The sequence below is a fragment of the Cryptotermes secundus genome, unplaced genomic scaffold (genome assembly GCF_002891405.2).
Source record: "Cryptotermes secundus unplaced genomic scaffold, Csec_1.0 scaffold838, whole genome shotgun sequence".
In the NCBI taxonomy this organism is placed as follows: Eukaryota; Metazoa; Arthropoda; class Insecta; order Blattodea; family Kalotermitidae; genus Cryptotermes; species Cryptotermes secundus.
The window spans coordinates 224,995-233,093 of NW_019744415.1; the positions used below are offsets into that span (position 1 = coordinate 224,995).

At 41.6% G+C, this 8,099-nt stretch overlaps 1 protein-coding gene across 2 annotated transcripts in view; it reads right to left on the reverse strand.

Moving 5' to 3' along the window:
* LOC111874759 (calcium release-activated calcium channel protein 1) overlaps window positions 1-7,870 on the reverse strand; it is a 52,983-nt gene extending 45,113 nt beyond the window's left edge. The window contains exon 1 of one of the 2 annotated variants that reach the window (XM_023870527.2): window positions 7,720-7,870. The gene's annotated coding sequence lies outside the window, so the exon portion shown is untranslated. The other variant, XM_023870523.2, reaches the window with a different exon arrangement.
* Window positions 7,871-8,099: the final 229 nt, after the last annotated feature.

The window sequence follows — 8,099 nt, forward strand, 5'->3', positions numbered from 1 at the left end:
GCGAGGCCGGCGCGTAAGGCTGACAACCTTACCGCCATCTGCCAGCCGATTGTCCAGATAATGTGGGACCCTCGACGTCTCACATCCCTATGGGCCTCCACGGCCTGTTACAGGGATAGCTTTACTTTACTTTTACTGGAAATAAATACGTATATCATGCGAAAAGTACGAAAGAGTTTCGTTATACCAGAAACGTAATCACCCTACAGTGCTATCTAATACTGCAACTTCTGAGCACGTAAAAGTAAAGTAAAATAGTCCCTGTGTTTAACTAATTAAGCACTATGTCATGAAGGCGCATGGGGTAGTGGATGTATGGATCCACATTTTCTTGACCTTGGCGCTACCTGTAGGTGAGTTGTCAGCTTCACGCCACGGCCGTTTTACCCCCGGGGAAAGAGCCCGCAGAAGCCATTACATAGGAGGTTGGGTGGAGTCCAGAGCCGGTCTGGACAAAGTGGAGAACAGAAAATTTTTGGCCTTACCGAGAATCGAACACCGAACTCTTGGTAGTCCAGCCCGTAGCTCTCATCGCTATACCGACTGAGCTTTCCTGGCTCCTGAAACTGAGGACGGGCAATGCGAGTATTGCTAACAACTAAATTACTGTCTTCAGGAATATAATCGTTCCTACAAAGCTAACAGTCGGTAAGCTATTCAAGAAATTCCCAGTCTGAAGGGTTATTATCGCTTTCATATGAGCTTGTCAAAAGTCCATGTTCTAAGCCTCTTGTAACGTGTGGCCAAAAGAAAAACAACCTTTTGCAATTGACACTGTTAACCTATCTCCTACGTCACTGGACAAATTAATTTCAAATTCCCTCCCTGTATCTGCTGGTATCCAAAGCGCTACATCACGACGTTCGGAGTGAAGATGAAACTAAAGTGGGTGACGGTCTTCTTCAGTTTGCCAACTTTAGCGGATAGAGGGTGTCGCGTGGTCAGCACAACGAATCCCCAGGGCCGTTAATTTCGGTTTGGTAGACCGCAAAGTTGGCACTAACTTCGCCGACAAGCGGCGGTCGCTCGGTTGGTATAGTTCGCTTGCGGACTAAAACCACGGAGTTTTTTATGGTTTTCTTCAGCAAATCCAATGCATAATTTTACTTTCTAATGTACAGTTGAGATATCAAACCAAAGACAGAGTTCCTACAATTTCAGAGATAAACGTGTATTATGAAGCAGTCCACATCGCCTCCTGATCATTTTAATATCATTTTACTGTCATGAAATGTGTCATGCAGGGACCTCGTTTCTCCATCCTGCTTTAAAATGAAAATGGTAACATGGGGGTCTATATGTACGTGTTTTTTTTATATATATAATGCCGCACTTCCTTGGAAAAACATACAATCAGCCGAAAATTATTTATATTTACAAAAGCAAAAGTAGTTATATTTGTTAACCTTAAAACGCGAATATAGCCCAACTATAATTCACAAGCTAAATACGTGTTCGAATACTCTCGATATCATTGAGATAAGAAAACAGAAAATCTTGGTGTACTGGAAAATAAAATCCATCTAAACCGCCGTTCCTCAGGTTTTGGGTGCGATTACCGGGGGGTCGCAACTTCCTCTAAGGAAATATACAAAGGCTGACAAATAAGTTTCGGGACTGAGTGCATTACGAGCATTTAGAAGCACGAAGGACTACATTTCCACTTGTCCATATAAGCTAACTCTTCCATCGCATTCCCTATACAAGGTTAGTCACTTCTCTCGTGGTCATGCTCAGTCGTGCTGAAGATTTTGTACCACGCAGATCGTTGTGACAGTTCGTAGTGACGGAGCAAAGAACGAACATTGCATTTTGTTTCAAGACGAGCGAAACAGGTGCTGAAACTTTCCAGCTGTGAAACAGTCTTATGGTAACAATGCTCTCTCTCGTACGCGGATTTTGAATTGTGCTTCAGTGGTTTAAACAATTTAAAAACGGACGCGAGGATCTTCAGGACGGCCCAAGAAGAAAGCGTCCCTCAAACTCTTGAAATGCAAACACAATAGCAAATGTCCGCGAAATGGTAATACAAGATCATCGTTAAGCTCTCAGAACCATGTTCATCAGTCCTCCATGGAGGTTTACGGAGAGGGAAACTCACGGATGAGCAGAAGCAACGCAGACACATTATGCCAGGGTTTCATCCCGACTTGTCAAGATAATCCCACTTTTCCTGACTGCTTTTCTCTCTTTCCTAAGATGAAAAATACCCTCAAAGGAAAGACGTTTCAGGATGTTTAAGACATTAAGAAAAATGTGACGACCGGCCTGAGCGCTGTTCCTTTGTATGTCTTTACTGGCTGTTTTCAAAAACTTTTTAAAGATTCAACAAATGTATTAAAGTTGGCAGAGATTGCTTTGAATACAAATAAAATATTTGTTATTTGTTTTTTTGCACCAGTCCTGGAACTTTATTGGCAGGCCTTGTAGTTGCACCCTCACATAATTTTCGCAAGTAAATTAAGTCAGAAAGATTCAGTGCAGGTGATATCAGAAAATGTAGCTGCAATTGGCTAATAATTTTACGTTTTTTTTTCTTGACTCTACATGAATATGTTATAGCTCAGTTGGTACAGCGACGGGCTACAGGCTAGAAGGCACGGGTTCGATTCACGGCAGGGGCGATTTACTTGGGAGTAAAGCGGTCCAGTCGTGAAGCTGACCATTCACCTCTATCTAGTGCCGAGGTCAAGAATGGTGGAGCTATACCTCCACTCTCTCATATGTCTTCATAGCATAGTCCTTAATTAATTAAGCACAGGGACAAATTTACCTTCGAAAGTAATGAAAGTTTTGAGAGGTTTTAAGACTATTTAGGTCCTTGCTGACACCGTATGGCCTGGTAGAGGCAATGTACAGGACTTCACATTTACCTTACAAAGAGAAGGAACGCGATCACATAAATATCTGAAGCCTGTTTTTAAAGGCTACGTTATCACGAAGCTTGAGAACCGTTGATCTAAGTGATAACAGGTATATTGCAAGTGGGCCTACCGTCTGAAAAGTAACTAAACAGAAACATTAACAGTAAGTAAACTAGACAACAACTTTGTTTGTTCTTATTATTAGTGCTGTGATAAGGTGAATCAATACACAAATTTAGTACAGCGACAACAAAAGTAATCTAATAAAATCACAGATAAGAACAGCGGTGATAAAACTATGAAAGGAGAGCCGATGCTGCCACTGAGACGACATAAATTAAAGGCATTTTATACATCAAGTACGCGTACGTCTTACGCAAAGTGGCCCTGTAGGGCTATGTCGAGCTTCAGCCACTCAGTGAATTTTGGACATAAATATGGTGATATACAAGTGGATTCACGGGAGAAAATATGATCATTATCTTCTTCTTCTTCTCCAGACGGAATAGACCCTCTGTTCTGTTTCCATTTAGAATACTGAGATACTGAAATCCTACANGTACAAGTGGATTCACGGGAGAAAATATGATCGTTATCTTCTTCTTCTTCTCCAGACGGAATAGGCCCTCTGTTCTGTTTCCATTTAGAATATTGAGATACAGTGGCGGCGCGGTTTAAGCCATGAACTGTCTTCGTTCGCTCAAACACTGGGATCGTGGGTTGGAATCCCACTGAAGGCATGGACGTCTGTACATGCATTTATTCTGTGCCTGTGTTGTCCTGTGTACGTGTACAGGTAGCGGCCTTGCGGCGGGCTGATCACTCGTCTAAGGAGTCCTACCGTCTGTGTAAAAAGGATTACGAAACTGAAGAAGAGGCCGGGGTCCAACAAAGGGCTGTAGAGACATTGGTTAATGAATGAATGAAATGTAATTCTAGATTAGCGACTAGTGTACACAAAGGTCATCGCCAGGGCCCTCATTTTGATGACCTGAAAATATTCAGAAAATGACCTATATAATGCCCGAAAAAATTCGGGAAAATGACCTAAAGGAGAAAAGAAAGAACACTTCGCTTCCATGTTATTCACATTTCAGAAAATATATGAAGAAAAATTCCCTAAAATGGCCAAAATGACAAGAAATACCCTTAAAAGTCCAAAAATTTACCAAAAAATACCCCCAAAATGAAAAAATGACCTTAAACCTAAGAGTGTCAAAAAATGACAAAAAATTACCTATGAAATTTACATTTCTGTAACCAGCAGTTCATATCCGAGATTTATATATTTAAGAGCATCGCATAGGATACAAGGAAAAAAAGCTGACATGTCATCAAAATCCGGGCCCTGATCATCGCTTAGTTCCTTGGAACGGAGACCTTGAAAATGGCTTACTCTTCAAGAAACTGTCCGGCTTGGTACCCCAAGTTCCATTACCATGCTCACAACAGACAGCCGCTGGTCCTTCTGCTGTGCCAAATGAATCCAATCAACATCCACATAACCTACTTATTTAAGATCATTTTAATATTACCTTTCTACTATGCATCACCGGAACCTCTCAGTCGGTAGGCCACTGTACGGCATTCTGTCACTAACCAACTCTACGCTCTCAATGCTGATCTGCTTGCCCCTTGTGCAAAGGGAGCCTAAGCTTAACTGACGCTTGCCATTCTTACTCCCACAGAGAAGCACGAAAGTCACTGACTTACAGTATTATGAATGAAAAGCCAGAGAGTTCTGAATGGAAAATATAAGTAGTATAAAGAGTACTGTCCTGTGACACGTGACGCCGTGCAGTCTACTACATAATACAAATTTATAGACTTTTCGGAGCAAAGTACTGCCTCAATTTTCTGGATCGAGGAGTAAGGCAATAAACCGGGTAGCAAACCCTCTACTTGCTGTTTTCTTGACTTAATTAATTAATTAATTCGCTTAGTGGGGGGTGGAGTCCAACTGGGTCCACTCGGCACTGCGGCCACTGATTGGCCTATTGTACCTGCCCTGGGTGATTATGATGATGGAGAATTTGGTGGATTGGAGATTGGCAGGGGAAACCGAAGTATTCGGAGAAAACCCGTCCCAGCGCCACTTAGTCCACCACAAATCCCACTTGATCAGACCCGGGATCGAACCCGGGCCGCCGCGGTGGGAAGCCAGCGACTAACCGCTTGAGCTATGGAGCGGCCCGTTTTCTTGACTTACTTTTCGACCCATACAACGGACACAGCACGTTCCTTCTAGGCATCGGTAAACTTACACAAGACTACACGGCTTCACATCCCTGAAGACAGTACGCGTCATAGACACTTCCCTGAGAACCCCAGGTGTCACAAAAAAGTCGCAAGTCCTTCCCAGAACTTATTGTTTGTGATAACATCTTTGTAGTAATCCGAGATATGTCTTCCTCTAGAGTGCTTGGACCAGACTTTACATTTCATGTAACAACGCTCAGAATGCGTCCATTTAACATTTGTATTTCATTGGAAAGCAGGTGTATGCAGTCTGTTCACAACACTGCAAGTATGCAGACATGTTACAGCTGTCGCCATTCTTTGCACATGTGTTCCAGCAGTCCACAACTACTTCTGCGTGTACTCACATTGTACACAGAGCCTGGACAACCTCGCCGCGAACGGTCCTTACAAAACTCTATCACCGTGACTCACAGTAGCTTTCGTAGACAGTATCATGACAGAATTAACAGTCTGAGGTATGCTCCAAATACCTTGACAGGGCCTTGACGGTAATAGTCATCACATTACATGATGAAGTCACTCTCACAGTACTGATCCTTAAGCAAATTTTCATATCGAATTCTTTAATATGGGTCTGCTTTTGTCTTAACGTAGGATTTGAGGTCTTCACAGCGGTGGTCATGAAGAGTTGTGTCTTCGGGGATATAACGCCGTGTAGTGTATATGTATATGGCTGTCGCAGTTTGAGGGATGCATTCCTGAAGAAGTCGCATAACTCGAGACAATTTTTCTCACAGGAATAAATTCGCATTTTTTTTTTTTTTTCAAATTCTGCGCATAACGTGAGACTTTATTAATATCCTTATATCGCACTACTTCAGAGCCAAATAAAATGCGACCGCACTGTAATATGACAAGAAGTTACGCCTCCAAAACTGCCCTCAGCTCTTGTCTGCATGTAAGTGAAACATGATCTGCCACTGCAACGATGGTGAACAAGGGTGTGTGAGAATAACAGTAACCTACTAAGGAGAACACTTACAGACTTAACGAGAGCTGTAGTAATAAGTAGAAGATTGTGGAAGGGTGCATGATGAGGGAGTTAATGATTTCTTCTCATAACCTAGAATCCTTAAGGCAATTAAATCACGAAGGATTAAGTAGGCACTCACAGCAGAAACAAGAAACATAATACATACCAAATTTTATTCAGAAAACACAATGGCAGACACCTACTCGAGAGACCTAAATGTAGCCGGGATCCAAAATGTCCAATTATTTCCTACTGCGTTATGCGCTACGTGTGTAAGAAGTCAATACAGAAATTTATATCGAATTATCGATTAATGTTTCTATCTAGCTCAATTATAATTGATTTATTTGCAATGTGTTGCATGTACTCACAAGTACGGAAGTGATAGACCCTTTTCTATTCACAGAAGAGTTTCAACAGACAAAAAATACATATTTAAACATGGTAGAAAAATCACACCTTTTCCCAACTTGAGGGTCATATTAACGCCATTTTCCAACAGAATGGTGCAAACTCACATGTCGGGAACGCTGTGTGACAAACAAGTTTCCGGATAAGGGGTGGATGAAAAAGGACTGATTTCCTTTGGCCTTCCTCGTTCACACAATCCCAGCCCACTAGATTTGATATGGAGGTGTTATCTGAAATAGAAGTGTCACTATCCACCAGTGACACGCTGGGGTGCATGAGGCAAACGAGGTTCTATGTATGCCTAATTCTTATGGAAATAATACACCCGAAATAAAAACCAAGCACTGATGTTTGTAAGTTCACAATTTTTGTGTCGTTTTAAATTATCGCATTTAATAAGCATTTAAATTTTAAATAGAGGAACACTTTAATAAAGATCCTGCATAATTATGCTCCCCGTTTATTCTTCTTTTTCCTTTACTGTTCTCACAGTCGAATCCTACAATGGGTCACGACCTTACTACGCAGCATTTCTCACTCAAATTCGCTGTCACAATCCTGCTCCGCCTACCACTCCTTATGTCAGCAGAAGTGAAGGCCTATAAAGTACGATTAGAAATAAAATTACACGAGAAATCCACTGCATTTCACATCGGATATTCAACTACTATCCGTTCTGTCTGATGCTATAAATTCGTTAGAGTTGTTTCGATATATATCGCCTTTTGAAAACATGAGCAAACGTGTATATTTTGTCTTTCAATCATTCATCTTGACTTAAAATTCGAAATAATGTTTGTGGATTTGACATGCATTAACAACGGCCTAAGTTCCATGCTTTAAATACGGTAGTGTCTTTCTAGACGAGGATATTCGTACAAGACCTCAGCTTCTGTCATTCTGGCTACTTACCAATGACGAACTTTTATCACATACTGATACACTCTTTCATTATGTCAGCCACAGAAATAACTTACCCATGGTCGTACATTAGTTGCCGGCTGTTAGAAACAGGTGGTTGAAGAAATATTTTCCAGATGAGTGTAACTTATATAAGATTTATCTAAGAGTTTGACTGATGCAGCCACTTGATTTCGCGCCCACTTCATAGAGTGTGCACGCGGAACTACGTCACTTAAATAAACTACTTTAACTCGCCCCTCAGCAACAACCTCGCTAACCTAACTACGTCTGCAACACGAAACCCACCTCTAATATAGAGCACCACTCGAAGCTTATCTCTTGAGCATTCCACAATACGCACAATACTATGCTTCGATTATCAACTCAGATAGGCCATCTACTGATCATGTTTGAAAACAAGTAAAAGTAATTCTGCATGTACAATATGCCTGATCGGTAACGAAGCTTGGTGGGTTATAGAGATTTTAGAAATATAGTGTATGTAGTGTGAAAAACTGACACACATGGCAGCACTGATCAATGACTGCAGTTGGCGACTCGGTCTGATGCACACGGACATTCGCCATATCACTCTAGCAATGCATAAAACGGGTTTTTCTTGCTGCCAGACTTACTCTTCGACCGCTCTTCGACCTTGAAGATGGAAGTGATATGTTACTCTAAAA